Genomic DNA, 19,065 nt, shown 5'->3' on the forward strand with positions numbered 1-19,065 from the left:
TAATTTCTTTTTACCCAATTAAGTTTAAATATCTTCATAAGATAAAAAACATTTTGGCTTTCATCATAACGTTGTTCAACCTGAAGAGAAATCGCCCCACTTGCCTGACCGACACGTTTCCCCCACCCCCCACAACAAAATCACTGGTGGGGATCTTTTAATTATTAGAAGCCATTTTATTTCATGAGGCAGCATTTATGAGGGGGAAAAGATTGCCGAGAGAGAGAGAGAGCCTGGGCTTCTCTCTTGCAAAATTCTGGAACGTGCTCTGCACGTCGATTCGAGCCAAGCCGACACCTCATATTCAAACAGAATGTGGCTTAAGAATGAATAAAACTGATAGGGAAGATTATGTAATGTTTGTTCCCCTTCCAATGTTGCCAATTTAGCAGATAAGACAGCAGTGATATACGAGTACTTTTAATCTTATAGGCTTGATAAGAGAAAGATTACATGACAAATATTATCAGATATTACTTCTGGCTTATGATACAAAAATAAGTGAAGGGGAAGAGTTATCGGAAAGTCTCTTTACCCCTAAGGGGCCATGGACAATAAAAAGAACTTCAATTAAATGGCCTCGTTTAGAATAATTACGCTATTGTTATCTTTTAACACACTACACTCTTGAGATGTCTATCAACCACCCACAATATATATATATATATTAGTGGTACTGGCTAACCAGCTCTCTTAGCAAGAGGAAAGATCTCTAGTACAATTGGTACAGTATCTGACATTGTTGCATGGCAACGGACTGAATTTTGGGGGAACAGCTTGAGGTAGCAGAGATATTTGATTCTATCCACTGAGATGGAATCCCCAAGGTGACAGTTAATTAACTGCATTGCAAGGCGGCCACCTCGGGCAACAGTTGTTGGGGTACACAGAGAGGTGACAACGTGCCAGAGGATTGACCATTTGGTCTATCCTGCCTCCTCTAAGTTAGCCTGCTTCCTTCAGGCATGTGGGATGGAGAAGGGATCATCTGGTCCTTTGTCTCAGAGAGCAAAATACCTTGGTCCAGCTCTGCATTTCAGCTGCACTTTTACTCCCCATGAGTTCACAAGGTAGCTGGCAACAGTATGCTTGAAGCGTTCACTCATGAAAGAGTAAAAGCAAAAACCAGCGTGGAAATAGGCACACATCTGGTTCCGATGAAGGAGCCAGCTTCATCCCTGAAAGCCAATGAGATGTCAGCTCCACGGGCTTCAAAATATTAATGCCAGAAGAGCTGCTTCATTCGTCAGCCTTAAATTACATTGTAGGGCAGGGGCAAGGAATCTGTGATTCCCCCCCCCCCCGCCGCCGCCGCCAATGTTGCTAGACTACTACCTTAGTGGTGGCCATGTTGGATGGGTCTAATGGGAGACCCACCAGTGACATAGATTTGGAGTTGCTGAGTCTTCTCCCAAGCAGGATGGGATAGCAGCTAATTCTCCATACGCTTAGGCATGACAGAAAGACATAGCTGCAAGTAGAGATACAGATAGTTGTTGGCATTAATCAAAACCCTTAGCACGTCAACTGCAAAGGACACTAAACATCTCATGTCTTGATCTTGTCTACTTATGGGACCACCTCTCCTGGTATGCCCCACGGAGGACCTTAAGGTACACAAATAACAACACTTTGGAGGTCCCAAGCCACATGGTGGTTAGATTGGTCTCAGGGCCTTTTCAGTACTGGCCCCGACTTGGTGGAAAGCTCTGTCACGAGAAACTAGGGCTCTGCGGGACTTGACATCTTTCCGCAGGGCCTGCAAGACAGAGCTGTTCCGCCTGGCCTTTGGTTTGGACTCAGTCTGACCTTTATGTTTCCCTCCCCTAATGGTTTTGCTTTATGGGCTACTATTAAAAGGAGGCTGCATTTTAAATTGTATTTTAACACGTATTTTAATAAACTGGTTTTTTGCTTGCTTGCTTGCTTGCTTGTTTTCCCCTATTATGTTTTATTGTAATTTTATTGGTGTTGGCCGCCCTGAGCCCAGCTCTGGCCAGGGAGGGTGGGGTATAAATAAAAAATTTATTGTTGTTGTTGTTATTATTATTATTATTATTATTTAAGTGGATGGTGTCAATTCAAAGAGGCGGTTGGAGAATTTAAAAATGTGAGTTTTAAATGAGATCAGATGTTTTTAAAAGGTGCGAGAGAGATAGCCATATGTTTGCTCTTGGTACCTTTGCAATTCTTAATTTCCACCCTGGGGGAAAAATTCTTTGTGGCTGCAGGAAACTGATGGGACCATGAACCTTAAAGCAACAAAGAGGTGGGCAGATGGCCATTCTTTGTTTTATAAGCAAATCACAGGCTTTGAACAACCCGCAGGTATTTTCTCATTACTCTAAGAAAATCAAGCATGACGGCAAATTGTATGGATCATGTCTTTCTGTGTTTTCAAGATTTTGCTAACTTGTAGCTCCCTCCCACACATAACTTACCTATATCCCTGGGGTCCTAAGTGTGTTTTGCTTAACTGACAAACGTGACTTTTTCCAAGTACATTTGGGGCAAGGAGGAGGGTTAGAGGTTGGACACTTCTGTCTTTCCTCCATCCGAGCACATTTTACATTAAGCCAGTATCGGGGATTTAGCAAATTTATATATATTTCTTGTCGTGTTATGAAGCTTCTAGCTCAGAGCAGATTGCCAGATGATTCTGGAGTCAAGGATGCGTATCTGCCTGCCTTGCCTTCTAATTGCTTCTTTCATCAAATTTAGGTTTTCAGTATTCTGATAAGAAAGCCATGTGGTTTCTATGTAGCTGCAGGCTAAAGACCCATCTGCCTTGGCAGTTTATCATGTTGGTGTCAATTGGAAGCACCTGTAGTTCATGTCTGACCTACGTTGTCTCCACTAAAGACATCTGGAAGTTGTCTAAGGATTATTGTCCTTAAAATTCTAGCCATTTGCAAATGCTTGCGCATTTTTCTTCCTACTATACCTCAGCGTTCTGCACTGAATTTATCTTACCCGTTAGAAAAGCATCCCCCTTGTCAGTGATGCCCCATTTATGTTACTTCCACTTGTTGGGATTTTGATATCATATCATGTAACATATGATAACGGAGTTCAGAAGCCACAGTTCAGTGGTAGAGCATCTGATTTGCATGCAGTTTCAGTCCCCATCATCTCCAGGTATATTTGGGACCACATGCCTAAGTAGATGCCTACAAGAAGCTCGTAAGAAGGACCTGAACACAGCAGGACTCGCCCTACTTGTGATTCACAGCAGTGGCATAGCGTGGCTTGCTGGTGCCCGGGGCAGGGCACGTGTTGAATCCCCCTGATGGACTGGGCAGCTGTGGTGGAAGCGTGCGCCGGCAGGGCTTCCCCACTTGGGCGCTTTCCCACGTTCCTCTGCCTCCCTCCTCAGTGGGTGGAAGCCACACCATTCCCTTTCAGCCAAGCCAGGCAGCACTCAGGTGGCAGTAGCAAGGTGAAGTGGGTGGGGCATGCTGGTGGGTGTGACGTTAACATATGAAAGTGCAGGAGGCGAAATAGTTAAACAGGTTACCCAATCAGAACCCAGGGGGGTGGAGTCAGAGGGACTATAAAACCAGCTCTGGGAGGGGCGAAGAGAGAGTTGGGTGGTTGGTTGGAGTGGGAGTGAATTGGGATAGAGTCTGGGGGTAGGTTGAGTTAGTGTAGTGAAATAAGCTGAATCAGGAACAGTTAGGAGCTAGGAAGACAAGTAAATATCTGAGAGGTGGTTTGGTGAATGAGAGCAGGTAGCGGAAGTTATAGGTCTGGATAGGCACCCCATGATTGTAATTGACCGATACCGTTTACGAAACCACACGTTTGTTAAACTGCAATAAACAAACAGAAGTTTATGTTCTAATTTAACCCTGACTGGACTCGGGATTGTACCAGGTAGGGCCTGGGTGGTGGCAGCGAGAAATAAAGTGGTGGCACAGGGATCAACAGACGGTGAAACGTCCAGGGACCCTGTGTGATCACCACAGTGGGCACCAGGAATGAGACAGCTTGAGGCTGCCCTCACACGCCCTGCCAGTGCCCATTGGCCATGGCACCCCACAGCTGGCAAGGCCAGGGCCAGGAGCGCCAAGTGGAGGTGCCACCGCTCTGCCTGCAGCAACAGCACCAACCTTGGCTTGCCCTCTGCCACAGCCGCCTCCTCCTCATCCCTGGCCTGGGCCTGGGCCACTGTTCCCACCAGTGCTCAGCACTCCCCAGGCCATGCTGCCTCCATTTTCAATGCCTCACAGGTCAGGCAAGCACTCATCTCTTGGCCTCGCCTCACTGGGCCAACCCCAAAGGGTGAAGGCCCGGCCCAGGCGCAGCTTGCCTCCCTGTGGCTCCAGAAAGTGGCAGGAGGTTATCAGGGAGCCTGGCGTCGGGATGCCTGGTTCTGCCCCATCACAATTCTGCTCCCAGGTCTACTCCCCCTTTTCTCCCACTCTACGCCTCTGATTCCCAACAAGGGGCATTCAGAGGCATACGGCTTCCAAGAGTGGTGCTCAAACATAACCACTGTGGCCAAGTCATGTCCTCCTGCTCTACACCTGACATCATATATGAGGCAGGAAAAGGCAGGGCTTGACCAAAAGAGGGTTGTGATTTGAGGACCCGATCCCCGCTTGGGGCATAAAGACACGTGGACACCGTATATTAGGTTAATGGGCTAGAAAAGGCCACAACTTTATTGATTACAGCATGTGATTGGCTTAGGCATTGGACCACAGAAAATTTGACTCCACCCACTCAAGGTGAGTCTGATGAGGGGTTAATCAGGGGCGCCTGTTGATGCAAATACAACTATAAGCTCTCCCCTGATGTCACTGAGGGTCGTGCCATGGCCCCCCACCTCACAGGCATCAGACAGGATCCATGACTGCCGGATTCCTTTAACGGAATACCCTTAAGTGAAGGGGTAGGCGATGGCCACACCTTGTCCTTCCATAAACCAACGACACATTCCAATGCCTAACCGCCAAATACCAAGAAAGTTGTGACGATTGCTCAAGGTAGGCAAAAAAAAACCAAGAGGCTGGTGCCAATTTGCCAATTGGAAAAAAACTCCTACCAGTCCCCCTGGGCAACCAGGGCGACCAACCATGGGTCCAGCGAGAAGCTACACCCTACAGGGAGTGGTGGGTGGGTGACTCGTGGCGAAAACAGGGGCGCAATGGCGAGGAGAGCTGGCGCGGCCACATTTGAGCGGCTAAACCACGCCCCCGCGGTGTCTCCCGATTGGGTGCCCAATGGGGAGGCGTGCCGCGCCAGTGACAATGATAGGGCAGGGGGCAGGATACCCCCTGCGTGACGCGGGAATCGTCTCCCGTTCACAATCCCTCCCCTCCAGAAGGAGGAGAGGCTTCCTCCATCATCTGCAGAGCCCTTTGCAAGGTATCGTGTGCTGGACTTTGCAAGTGCTGCCAAGCAACTGATTGCCGCAGCTTGCAAAACACTACTCCTTTGCCTGCCCAGTTTGGTTTCAACATGCAAGGGCAAACATGAGTTGCCCTATTGAATAATTGGTGACAACGGTCACTGTTTCATTAGCTTTTTACTTTAAGTATTTAAATTATCTGTAGTCTGACCATGGCATTGCAGGATAAAAGCCCCCAAAAAAGAACAGCACACTGAATCATTTGCATTTATAGAAACTTTACCTAACATTAAATTTGAATGATTCATTACCCTTTCTGGAGAGAGGGGGGGAAATGTTAGATTTGTTGAATTACCATAAACATTGCATGTGGATGATTAATGTGCTTTTTGTCATTTTTAAGAAAGTGAATGCTTAAAAAGACAAAATCTGGCCAGTACAAATGAATATACAATTGACTATGCCTAAATGAATATATTATAAACAATATTTGAAAGAGATGTGAAGTTAGTTTGCTAATGGAAAACCTTCACTGACAGTGCAATTCTCTGTGTTTACCAAGAAGAAATTCCCATTAATTTCAATGGGACTTACTCTCAGGGTATTTGTTGCAGCCTCTCAAACCTTGACACATGAGATATATATTTTACAACTCACCCTATTTCTCAGTTATGTAATTTGTTTTAATGGATGTTAATACCATACTTTTAGATTGTTGCAACCCAACCTGGAGCTGTATGGTGAACATAGGAAATCTAAATAATAATATTAATAACAATAACAATAACAATAACAATAATAATCTCCCAAAACTTTCATTGCAGCCAGGATTCTACATTTGGAAAGTGTTTTCTTCTTCTTCTTCTTCAAGTAAATAAAATGATCAACCAATACAGGCACAGTTCCTCCCTCTTATTAATGCTTCAAGAATTTTCCTGTAATGATGTGCAACATATCCAATGGCAAAATTTGTCTTTAGCTCAATGTCCGTAATTCCAGCCATCAGTCACTGAAACAGCTCTGATTTAATAGCAAACAAATTGGACACTGTGGTTCATGTATGTGATTCAGAGGATGTGCCATTTCATTTGTATTAGACAGACACATGGCTGAGTGAATATTGATTAGAAGTCTTATATTTGTTACAATAAGCAAGTTTCACTCTCCCCCCCCCTCCTGAACTATGGCCATAACATGTGTCATTAAATTAAATAATGACAAAGACTGGAACTGAAAACTAGGTCTGTCTAAGAAGTATGAAACCTGATGGTTGCTCACAGCTGTTCAAAATTTATTGGTTATAGCAAATTTACAGCTATTACCAAGAAAATGGTGTTGATCAAAGGTATCCTGGTAGAAATTAAAGAGACTTGGGTGGACAATTTAAGCAATTGGATGTTGTCGCTAGCTGTGTTAAGTTTTCTTTCTGATTTCCCCTCTCTCTCTCATTCAGTGACATCAAAGTCTGATGATTGATTATTCTGGTCAAAGAAAGATACAAAAACAAAACTGAAATGTAATTACAAAGGTTTATGAAAAGTTGTGCTACTTATGCCTTCCTGAGCATGGCTTTCAAACTAGACGTGAATTTTATTGAAACACGAAAAGCAAATTTGGACAAGAATCAATATAATGCATGTCTTTGGATTTGAGACAATTTGTCGTTCCTTTATACTGGCTGCATTTGGATGCAGCAATAAACAGTGGTTTAGCATGATATGAATGAGCCTCAGGGTTGTGTGTTTGCCCTTCCTATCAAGCAGGCTCTTATAGGAGATTGGAAACTATTTGAGCATTCAGGTGCCAGGGAATAACAAACCGTTCTTGGAAAGTTCATTGCAGTTCAAATTCATCTTATTCAAAAAGGAACTCGTTCCGGACATTAGCAACAGCAGCATCTTCATATCTGCTTAATACATCTGAGAATATTGCCTCCATCTTTTGCTTTCTAACTTTCTTTATAGAGATCCATTATACATAATTCTATTTTATTTCTAATGGAAGCTAAGTGTCCAAGCCTCCTGCTAGAGCAGGCATAGGCAAACTCAGCCCTGCAGATGTTTTGAGACTACAATTCCCATCATGCCTGACCACTGGTCCTGTTAGCTAGGGATGATGGGAGTTGTAATCCCAAAACATCTGGAGGGCCCAGTTTGCCTATGCCTGTGCTAGAGAAACAGGGGGGTGGTTTTTTGTGAAAATGTATTAGAACTTATTCAAGCTTTTATTCTTCAAGGAACAATTCACCTTTATTTCACCCAGCCATTGTGGAAATTACTTTCAGGTGTAATTCAGAGATTTTTGAACTAGGTCAGTGAACTTTATCCAGCTGAATGAGTTCATTCCACACTAGCTCATTCCAAGCACTGGCAATAAGGTAAGACCTCTTATTATGGCAGTTGCTGCCAAGTAAATTCTGCAGCAGAGGAGGGAGCTGGCCACAGTGGTGGGGACTGAGAGTCATGGCAAAAGCTCGTCATGAGTCAGGCCCAAGCCTTGGACCAGTCATCCTCTCTCACCCCAACCTACCTCACATAGTTGTTGTAAGGATCAAATGGGGAGGGGGGGAACCATGTATGGCAACCTGAAGAATGCAAATGAAATGGGGGGGGGATGTAAATTCTGTGTCTATCCCACACACAAATTTCTGTTTCAATTAAATCTATTATTATCTCCAGGGATGAAAGAGAAATCCAATTCACTGCATATTTAAAGCTTGATCTGCCAAATGAGCATTTTCTTAAAAAATATGCAAACTGAAACACAGCTATCCTTCAAAAGTCACACTTCTCCCAATTTGGTGGTGTAATTCTCGAACAAATAACGTCTACAAAAATGCATACATCGGGGGAAATATGCATACAAATGAAAGATATTTGTGTGTCGAGGTCCCCAGGTCCACCCCAATAACTCACACATCACACAGAATCTTTTGTTTAAGATTTTTGGCATAATTTTGGCCACAACTTTATTAAAATACAAATTTGTGAGTGGTTGCGTAGGCATTGGTTGCGACTCTCTGCCCCCACCATGGGGGACAGACTGACATTCTGCATGATGCGAAAGTCAGAATAGGGGGAATACACTTGGGGGTTACGTGGAGCAGGGAACCTGCCCTCAGCCCTCCCCAAATGCGACCAGGAGCTCTTGCAGTGGCCCGAGCCCCCTTGACAGGGTGGACAAGCAATAGTTAGCCCCCAATTCCTTTAACAGAATCCCTTGCAGCAGCAGCATTAGAGGGGCAGGCACAGCCAATCCATGCTCCTCAATCAACCAAACCATAAACCAATGCCTAACCACAACCTTACAAGTTGTGACGATTTGCTACGCAGTAGGCAAAAGCCAAATGGCACCAGCCAATCAGTCAGATGGACAAAATTCCTACCAGGCCCCTGCCCCAAGAGCAGACGACCCCATGACAGGTATAGAGAAGAGAAGAAGAAGAGTTTGGATTTGATATCCCGCCTTTCACTCCCCTTCAGGAGTCTCAAAGCGGCTAACAATCTCCTTTCCCTTCCTCCCCCACAACAAACACCCTGTGAGGTGTGTGGGGCTGAGAGACTTCAAAGAAGTGTGACTAGCCCAAGGTCACCCAGCAGCTGCATGTGGAGGAGCGGAGACACGAACCCGGTTCCCCAGATTACGTGACTACTGCTCTTAACCACTACACCACACTAGCAAGGTCAAAGCGAACAAACCTATTCTAGGGAGGGAGGGACGGGCAATCCGATGCACGGGCGAAAAGAGGAAGTCCTAGCCTCGTGCAAGGAGTTTTAGCATTTCTGGCTGTCAATCAATAAATGGCAACATTAACTTCTTCCCAACAACAAGGGAAGCCCCAATCACATCAGTAGCCAATGATCAATTAGCCCACCCCCCAACTTTGGAGTGTCCTGGCGGCCCCCACCGCAACACGTGCTCTCCATGAAGGAGAACACACTTTGTAAAAATAACACTAAAATGCCTTATAGGGGAGTTGCTTGCAAGAACGTGCGCTTTAGACAGAAAAATCATATTCATAGGATCATAGAGTTGGAATAGACCACAAGGGCCATCGAGTCCAACCCCCTGCCAAGCAGGAAACAATATTAAATGTTTATTAAGAAAAATTCACACTGAAATGTTGTATTTTTAAAAATAAAGAACTGCAAATTGCTGCAAAATGCGGAGAACTGATTTTACCATTGGAGAAATGAGAACCCTGGTAGAGTCTGTCCGCTAATTATCACTATTGTTACACACACACACACACACACACACACACACAAACACACACACCTCATTTATTAAATATTATTTGATCGATCTATAGTATAAATTTTTGTTAATATTTATTTTCATCACTGACAGAACTCAAGGCGTCTTACGGATAAACCAGTAGCATTAATTAGTGTTGTATTCAATGCTGCAGAAGAGATATTCCACGTGCAATGGAACTTCCCCTTCCTCTCATCTCCAGCACCCCCCCCAAAAAAAAAAACCCAACAACTGTTGCACAGGGTAACCCAACTGAGAGGGTCCAGAGAGGATAGAAGAAAGGAGAGGATGGAGATTGGTGGAATGGCAGCGTTAGCTCCAACCCTTAATCCTTTTAGCTGCACATCTCCATTTTTCACAACTCCTGACATGTAGAATAATGCAGGAGACTTATTAATCTATTCAAAAAGTAAAGACATCATCACATCGCCGTGCTTCTTTGCTGAATCAGGATGGCTCTGGAACTCTCCTACTGCAATACAAAGTGTTGGAACTAAGTCACTCTTCAGTCAATGCCCCCAAATGCCGCTTGTCTAACAGACCAAGGGTTTAATGAAGTGTGATTTCATTGTCTTCATAAAACCAGAGCTCAAGCTTGGCTTCCCTTTGGTGCCCCCTCCATTCTCATCGCAAGGCTGATTTACAACACCTCTAAATGCAGCCAGACATTCACAGCTCGGCTGTTCGGCAAAACATCCCTTGTCCAATTTAATCTAATTATTACAATAACATAGATATTAACAGTGGTTGGTTTCGAAAGCGTTGTTTTCCCAATGGCATCGTCATAGCACTATTATAAACTGGAGTTGTCATATTGGAGAGCATCTTTTTCTAAAGGTGAACTTCTCCAAGTCTGACACCATGAGCATTCTAGGAACACAGGAAACAGCCAGACACAAGGATGCTCATGTAAGGACCACTGGTCCAAGATTTGAGCAGGATTGTCTACAATGAGTAGCAGGGTTACAGGCTGAGGTCTTTCTCAGCCCTGCCTGAAGATGCTGGAGATTGAACTCGGATCTTCCGCATGCAAAACTGACTTTCTGCTAATGACCTTTCCTTGATGAAGAAACAAACTATTGTTACAAAAGTTGGGTACCTCCCCATCTCTCTGCCAAGCAGTTGCAAGAATCCATAGATTTCCAGGCCCTCACACAGGGTCTGTGTTCCTTTGGAGAACTGAGAAATGGCAGAAACTGTCTTGGTTTAAGAAATAATGGCTTATGCATCTATTTACACCTATTTACATGGGTGGCGCTGTGGTCTAAACCACTGGACCTCTTGGGCTTGCCAATCGGAAGGTCGGAGGTTAAAATCTGCACGATGGGGTGGGCTCTGTTGCTCTGCCCTAGCTCCTGCCAACCTAGCAGTTCGAAAGCACACTATACAGCTACAACTAAAACTTTTTAAATGTGTTTTAGGGATGCGGGTGGTGCTGTGGGTTAAACCACAGAGCCTAGGACTTGCCGATCAGAAGGTCGGTGGTTTTGAATCCAAACGATGGGGTGAGCTCCCGTTGCTCGATCCCTGCTCCTGCCAACCTAGCAGTTCGAAAGCACGTCAAAGTGCAAGTAGATAAATAGGTACCGCTCTGGCGGGAAGGTAAACGGTGTTTCTGTGCGCTGCTCTGGTTCACCGGAAGCGGCTTAGTCATGCTGACCACATGACCCGGAAGCTGTACACCGGCTCCCTCGGCTAATAAAGCGAGATGAGCGCCGCAACCCCAGAGTCGGTCACGACTGGACCTAATGGTCAGGGGTCCCTTTACCTTTTAAAGTGACACTAGATGGCGAGACTGAGCTATTCAAAAATCAATGTATTTTTCAAAATGCTTTTTTAAAAAAAGCATTTTCACAGTGTATGTTTTTAATATGTGTGTAGATTCCACCTAAATGTAAAGTGCCATTTTGCTGCTAGCTTTCGTATCCCAGTTTCTAACACTGTCTACAGCTAGTCAGATAAAAATGTTCTGAGTTAAATGAACCATTGGTCTAGCTTGGTATAAATAAAGCTGCTTAAATCTACAAGCCTTTAGAAGTTGACAATAAAAGAAATAAAGCAATAACAAAAGTATGCTTTTGAAGTGAGGAAAACAGATCTGGGTGAAATGAATTCATCACAGTAACAAACATCTTTTTTGTCCTCTGCTTGAAACAAAAACTAGCTGGAAAAATATTGCTCCTTTAATTTATGGCAACGGCTGGTTCATTAGGCAGAAAGTCTGCCTTGATGAATTCTTATAGGCACTCAAGTAGTCCCTGATCACTTCCAAGTTCTGTTTTATTCTGTGTAAGTGGGCAGGCTGTATTTTTCCCCTCTTTGCACTTACTAACTCATTTCCCTCTAAATATTAAGCAGACGGTCACAGAAATCACTCAGAAGCAAGCCTGCATTAGAAATGATTCACATGGTCAGCCATGGGAAAAACAAGTGAAAATGTCTAATGTTTATAATTATGCAAGAAATGTTGTCAGGTTCCTGAACACCCTGTCTGAACACTAAAGGTTTTTATTTTATCCATGTTCAGCTAAGCAAAGTCCACTGCAGCATGGTAGAAAAACCAAATGCACCATCAGGAGCAGAGCTAAGCAGACTCATGGTCCAGCCACTTTCTAGGCCACTACAAAGGATGGAAAAGCCACCTCCCAGAACAGTCATAAATTTCAGTGTCTGCAATGGTCAAAAAAACCCCAAAACCCGGACTAGGCATTCACATGCAAGCAAAAAGTGATGCATATTGGATCAAAATTTCACATACAAACTGATGCAATCTAAACTAGTAGTGACTTAATAAGAAAGACATAAAAAAGGTAAAGGACTCCTGGATGGTTAAGTCTGGTCAAAGGCGACTATGGGGTTGCTCACTCATTTCACTTTCAAGCCGAGGGAGCCGGCAATTGTCCAGACAGCTTTCTGGGTCATGTGGCACTTCTGGCACAACGGAACACCATGACGGAAACCAGAGCACATGGAAATGCCATTTACCTTCCCACTGCAGTGGTGCCTATTTATCTACTTGCACTGGTGTGCTTTTGAACTGCTAGGTTGGCAGGAGCTGGGGCAGAGCAATGGGAGCTCACCCCAACGCACGGATTCTAACCTCCGACCTTCTGATCGGGAAGCCCAAGAGGCTCAGTGGTTTAGATCACAGCGCCACCCGCGTCCCTTAGGAAAGACATATTGAGATCATGGCAAATAGCCTATTGAAAATATCAAAGCTTATTAGGACCACAAATAGCAATTCAGCCAGACATACCTGAAAGGTGTACACTTACTTTTCTTTTCTCTGATGCCAAGCATGTGGTAGCTAGGTATTAAGGGTGCCCATGATCGATTTTAAAAATTGGGAATCAATGCAATGCTTTAAAACTAGATTCCATACTATGCGGTTGCCTTCATATGTTCCCAGTTCGATTCACACATGATGGTTCTTTTTCTGAGTCATGTAGAATGATGCAACAGTTTCATCCTCAAAGCCCTAGTGATGACATAGACTCCACACACAAGACTTTGAAGATGACTTTTTACTTGCAGCGTGGCAACTGTAAACAAGCAGTGTCATAAATATATCAAATATATCAAGTCCAAGTCAATTTCTCTCCCTTGAGCCCAAGAGAGGGTCTTCTTGTTTCTTGCTTCTAAAACTCCTTTGAAGCAGTCTGTAAATTATAGCTTCACCGTAAATTATAGCCTTCACCAACTCCTCAGGTTCTTGGAGTCTCCACACTCCACACTCACCCCAAAAAAACCTCCCATCTCTCCTATCCTTACCTAAAACACATACACACTCAGTTTTCAAGGGAGTTAACAAATTAACAACGCAATGATTCAACGTTTCTGTGACCTTAATTGGAGTCACAAGATTTTGCAGCTGTTACATTGCATGGCGTGGGTTTTCTTTCCTCCAGTACAATGTATTCTTTGTAAAATACATTTTCTAATAAATACAGTACAAATACCAACGACACATACTATAGCATGCTTTCTTTTTCTTGTTAAGTACTGCAAGATGGTCAGCTAAACAGCATGATTCCTTTATCCACCAGTCATGCCAGCAGAGGTGATGCTAGCATAGGAAGGAACCGTGTCGTTTCCCCAGTCTCATGTGGTTCCTCTTTACAGGACGGCATGAACGCCTTGGGACATCAACAGTCACATAAGAATCAGCTCTATGGATCAGCCTGTACCACTGGTGGAGGAAGGTGGGGGGGCGCACCACTCCGGGTGACATCCCTGGGCGGGGGTGACATTTGGTGTGCCGCTCATGACTCAGACTCCCACGCCTACTGCGAGCTGTCGGCTTTGCCGCTTCCTTCCTCTCCCCTTCCCGCTCGCCTGTCTCCTTCCCATCCTCTCCCCTGCCTGCCTGCCTCCTTCAGCTGGGAGCGGGGCGCAGCTCCCCCCTTCCCCTGATGGCTGGCAGTAGGTGCAGGAGTCATGGGTGGGTGGTGCGCTTTTGCCCCATGCTCCTGGCTGGAGGAGGCAGGCAGGCAGGCAGGGGAGAGGACGGAAAGGAGGCAAGCGAGCGGGAAGGGGAGAGGAAGGAAGCAGGATTGGTGGGTGCGTGCGTGGCCATCCTGCACCTGGGAGCACACCCCTATGGCCCTCGGAAGCACGCCTGCCCTGGGCAGCGCAGGCATATGCTCCACCACTGGCCTGTACTGTACACATAATCCCTGTGATCCTTCCAGCCCCTTTATTCCTTGGGACAAGAGCCCATGGTCCCATGTGTGTTGATGGGAATGTATATACCCAATGGAACATGATTTTCAATGAATCCTGAGACTCAGCTACATTAGCCATGTTGCAACACTATAACTGTGTTATTCACATGTGACACCACATGGCCCTGTAGAGCACAAAACTTTCTCTATGTGATTTTACACAGAGAGGGTTTTTTCCTGTTGCTATAACAATTTAATTAAATAATAATAATAATAATAATAATAATAATAATAATAATAATAATAATAATAATTTATTTATACCCCGCCCATCTGGCTGGGTTTCCCCAGCCACTCTGGGTGGCTTCCAACAGACTATTAAAATACAATAGTCTATTAAACATTAAAAGCTTCCCTAAACAGAGCTGCCTTCAGATGTCTTCTAAAAGTCTGGTAGTTGTTTTTCTCTCTGACATCTGGTGGAAGGGCGTTCCACAGGGCAGACGCCACTACCGAGAAGGCCCTCTGCCTTCTTCCCTGTAACTTGGCTTCTTGCAGCGAGGGAACCACCAGAAGGCCCTCGGCGCTGGACCTCAGTGTCTGGGCAGAACAATGGGGGTGGAGACGCTCCTTCATATATAAATATGACTTATTTATAGCTGGGGTTTTTCCCCTTTGTGTAGTTCCAACCCTGGTGAAACATTTGTTATCATGCGCTGTGTCATGGAGTCCAGGGCATGTGCAGGCTTCCCACCGATGGCAGTGGCAATGGACTTCTACAGACTTACGGGACTTCAATCATTCATGGTGGAGCTCCCATTTGCATAACTGAAGTCTCCTTGTTTATCCACTAAGATAAATTGGTATTTCACTAGTGTCAATGGGAGAGAGCTGAGCTGCATTGTGACCATTGTCTGCAGTACTTTAAAAAGAACAGAAAGAAACCTGGTAAATCATATGAAATAAAGCTGCATATATACACACCATCCCGTTTCTTCCACCGAATGTCTTTGCCACGGATATCATTTGCTGGAGACATGGAGGGTACGGGGATTAAATAGCACGGTGGAGACAGAATTAATACTGCAAAACAGATGTTCAACAAGTCTCCATCTAGCTTTCAGTTTTGTTGCAGCAATCAAGAATTCACAACCGGCATGCAGATTTATGTATGACACAATCCCAGTTGTGCATAAAAACAACTCTTTAATTGCACACGTTACTCAACAGCATCATTATGTATCGAAGGACAGATGCTTCATTTCCTTGCTGCATCATTTCCTTGTTTAGCACCATTTGTTTAGGAACATTCTCTCATATTGCCAGACCCTGTGCAAGGAGGATGTTCATCTCTGCAATCATATTCATGGATTCGAGGCGAAGACCTCCATAAACCTCCACTAAGCAATTACATAACGCTGCCTTCAAGGAAAGATGCCAGGCGTACTGGAAAGGTAAAGGTGGAGACCTGCGTGTGAAATATTTCTGTCTCGGCAGGGGAAAGATCCTGGTTCAGTGGTAAGGCACCTGCCAGGGCCACCAGAAAACCATGAGGTGACACTACTGAGGGTGATCTGCCTGCCCCGCTGCTGGCGTTGGTGCCAATTTCTAGCGATATCGAAACAAAATCTCGTGAGATTTCAGTGAGCTCTCACGAGACTTCATGAGAGTTCAGCGATATCTCACCAGAACCTGCTGCTGCCACTGTGCATCCTAGGACAAGAGAAGAACTTCCATGTAAGATGGGCCAAGATTAACTCCACACCTCTTCTTAAGAAATTAAGCCATATGACAAGTTTTTGAATTTGTATATTGACATCACCTTGCTGGCAAAGTTCCATATAGTTAAAGCTATGGTTTCCCCAATAGTGATGCATGGAAGTGAGAGCTGAACCATAAAGAAGACTGATTGCCGAAGAATTGATGCTTTTGAATTATGGTGCTGGGGGAGACTCTTGAGAGTCCCATGGACTGCAAGAAGATCAGCCCTTAAGAAAATCAGCCCTGAGTGCTCACTGGAAGGACAGATTCTGAAGCTGAGGCTCCAATACTTTGGCCACCTCATGAGAAGAGAAGACTCCCTGGAAATGACCCTGATGTTGGGAAAGATTGAGGGCACAAGGAAAAGGGAACGACAGAGGACGAGATGGTTGGACAGTGTTCTCGAAGCTACGAACATGAGTTTGACCAAACTGTGGGAGGCAGTGGAAGACAGGAGTGCCTGGCGTGCTCTGGTCCATGGGGTCACGAAGAGTCGGACACGACTAAACAACTAAACAACAACAAATTGGTAACATCTTCTTTTGCACTGCCCCTGGTATCAGACAATTTGATCTAAGTTTATTTATCAGTTGGTTGTTAGTAGGGAGTAGCATTCAGACAAATGTCCTTATGTTTACTCAGGATGGGGATAAGATAGAGATAGCAAGTACTGGAAGAAGCAAAGATCACCAGTGTCAAAGCAATGACTCTTCAACACCAGCTTCGTTGGACTGGTCATGTGGTTCAGATGCCTGATTATCGTCTTCCAAAGCAACTACTCTATTCCCAACTTAAAAGTGGAAAGCAAACAGCTGGTGGACAACAAAAGAGGTTTAAAGAGGCTCTCAAAGCTAACCTTAAAAATGCAGTATAAGCACCGAAAATTGGGAAACACTGTCCTGCGAACACTCCGATTGGAGAACAGCCTTTACCAAAGGCATCATGGAGTTTGAAGAAGAACGAACTCAGGACAAAAGAAAGAAATGTGCTAAGAGGAAGGCAAGCTTGGCAAACCCTCACCATGATCAACTCCTGCCTGGAAACCTATATCCACACTGTGGAAGGATGTGTGGATCCAGAATTGGCCTCCACAGTCACTTATGGACTCACTTTTAAGACTGTCATACTCAGCTACGAGTGATCGCCAAGGATGGCTGTTGACGGTTAGCAGCCTCCAGAATATATGCAGGTCATGCTGAGTGCGTGAATGCCTGATGCAACTTGCCACCCACAATTCTGTAGCACTTCAGCAGTGATTGTTCCTTAACCATAGCTAAGGCAGAAGTCAGGTTTGCATGTAACACAAAGCTACAGTTAATGTTGACCAATTATGAACCTTGGTTGATGAGCAACCTTTAGCCATAGTTAAACTGCTGGGCTGGGTGCACACATAACCTTGAGCCATGGTTTAACAAACCATGGTTTATGTACCAGGCCTTTGCGTTTAACCACTGCAGCGTCAATCATTATTTCCACCAATTTGCCTGGGGCAGAAGTTATTTTGCCTCCATTCTGTTGAGGAGGCTGGTTTCAAGGATAATTTGGGTTTTTATTTCCTTTAAAACTCAGCCTTTTCACATATGAGTTCTTTAGGAACTCTCAAGTGAATGCCATCTGGACCCGGAGACTATTTAATTTGCAATTTGTGAATTGGCTCAGAAACGACATCTTTGGTCACCTCTGTTTGACATCTCTCATCAGATGCCCTCCTCAAAAAGAGTGATACCGGTTTGGGTTTTCCACAAACACACCCCAACCTCATTTACAGCAAAAACCGATGCACCAAATAACACCTTAATGCCTCCTCGGCTGGGTTGCTGCTCCTGATGTACTGAAAGAAACATTTGTTTTTATACCTTTAGCAATTTGCTAAATTAATTCCTGACAAAGCTTTTGTGACACCTTTTCTGAAAACAATGGATAATAAACACATTTAAAATCCCAGTAAAGATAAGATATGGGTGTTTGGGGGAGAGCGGGTGTTTTTCAGCCTCCTTCATCAACAATCCAACACTGCCATCTACCAGGTTTCATAAATATTAGATTTTGGAGAAAATTCACATGCGAAGTCTGTTCTACAGTGCTTGAATTGCCTTCATGTTATAATTTTGCATACATATCCAGAGAAATAGAAATATACAGGAGATTTCATCAAAAGGCCATTGGCAGCCTTAATCTAAAGAACACTTGTGTTTGGAACACACAAATATTACATTACAGAAGGCATTACAGTTTAATTATACTGACTATGTTGTTCCACCCAAACAATAGAAACCAGCTGCTGCCTTTCAGTGTTATTTCTGTATTGCTTTTCTTCAAATAAATCCCATCTCTTCATATTAAGCTAACAGCCCAGTATTTTATTTATTTTTAATAATGATAATAACAACAATGGAATCTTTCTCTTTATAAATGGAGCAAATTACCTTGAACCATGCTTGCTAAACTGCTCTTTGAGTTGACTCCTTTCGCCTGGTACAGTGGTGCCCCGCAAGATGAATGCCTCGCAAGACGGAAAATTCGCTAGACAAAAGAGTTTTCCGTTTTGGAGGTGCTTCGCAAAACGAATCTCCTATGGGCTTGCTTCGCAAGACGAAAATGTCTTGCGAGTTCCTGTGGGGTTTTTTCCCTCCCCCCCTTTTTCTAAGCCGCTAAGCCGCTTATCAGCTGATCCGATAAGCCGATAAGCCGCTAAAAGCCGCTAATAGCACTAATAGCGCTAATCCGCTAATCCGTCAATGGGCTTGCTTCGCAAGACGAAAAAACCGCTAGACGAAGAGAATCACAGAACGGATTCTTTTCGTCTTGCGAGGCACCACTGTAATTTAGCTGTAAAGGCACCAGGCTGGGAGCTCAACTCTCTTTGACAAAGTTGGCCGGGCCTAATGGGGGTTGTAGTTCAAAACAGAAGCTGGGGAAGGCTGAGCCAGAAGGTACACTTGAGTACTTAACACCCACCAAACTAGCAAAGATGTATAAAATGAAAAATAAGAACTGTTGGAAATGCACTGTAAAAGAGGGAAATTT

General features: G+C 44.5%; 1 long non-coding RNA gene across 1 annotated transcript; it reads left to right on the forward strand.

Annotated features, from left to right (window-relative positions):
* The first annotated feature begins 7,635 nt into the window (after positions 1 to 7,635).
* LOC309542622 lies at positions 7,636 to 15,132 on the forward strand. The gene is made up of 3 exons (XR_014224326.1): positions 7,636 to 7,733; positions 13,736 to 13,815; positions 14,961 to 15,132. It is a non-coding gene; the product is annotated as an uncharacterized lncRNA (long non-coding RNA).
* The last annotated feature ends 3,933 nt before the right edge of the window (positions 15,133 to 19,065 follow it).

This window comes from Podarcis vaucheri (assembly GCF_965113315.1).
Source record: "Podarcis vaucheri genome assembly, contig: SUPER_10_unloc_1, whole genome shotgun sequence".
In the NCBI taxonomy this organism is placed as follows: domain Eukaryota; kingdom Metazoa; phylum Chordata; class Lepidosauria; order Squamata; family Lacertidae; genus Podarcis; species Podarcis vaucheri.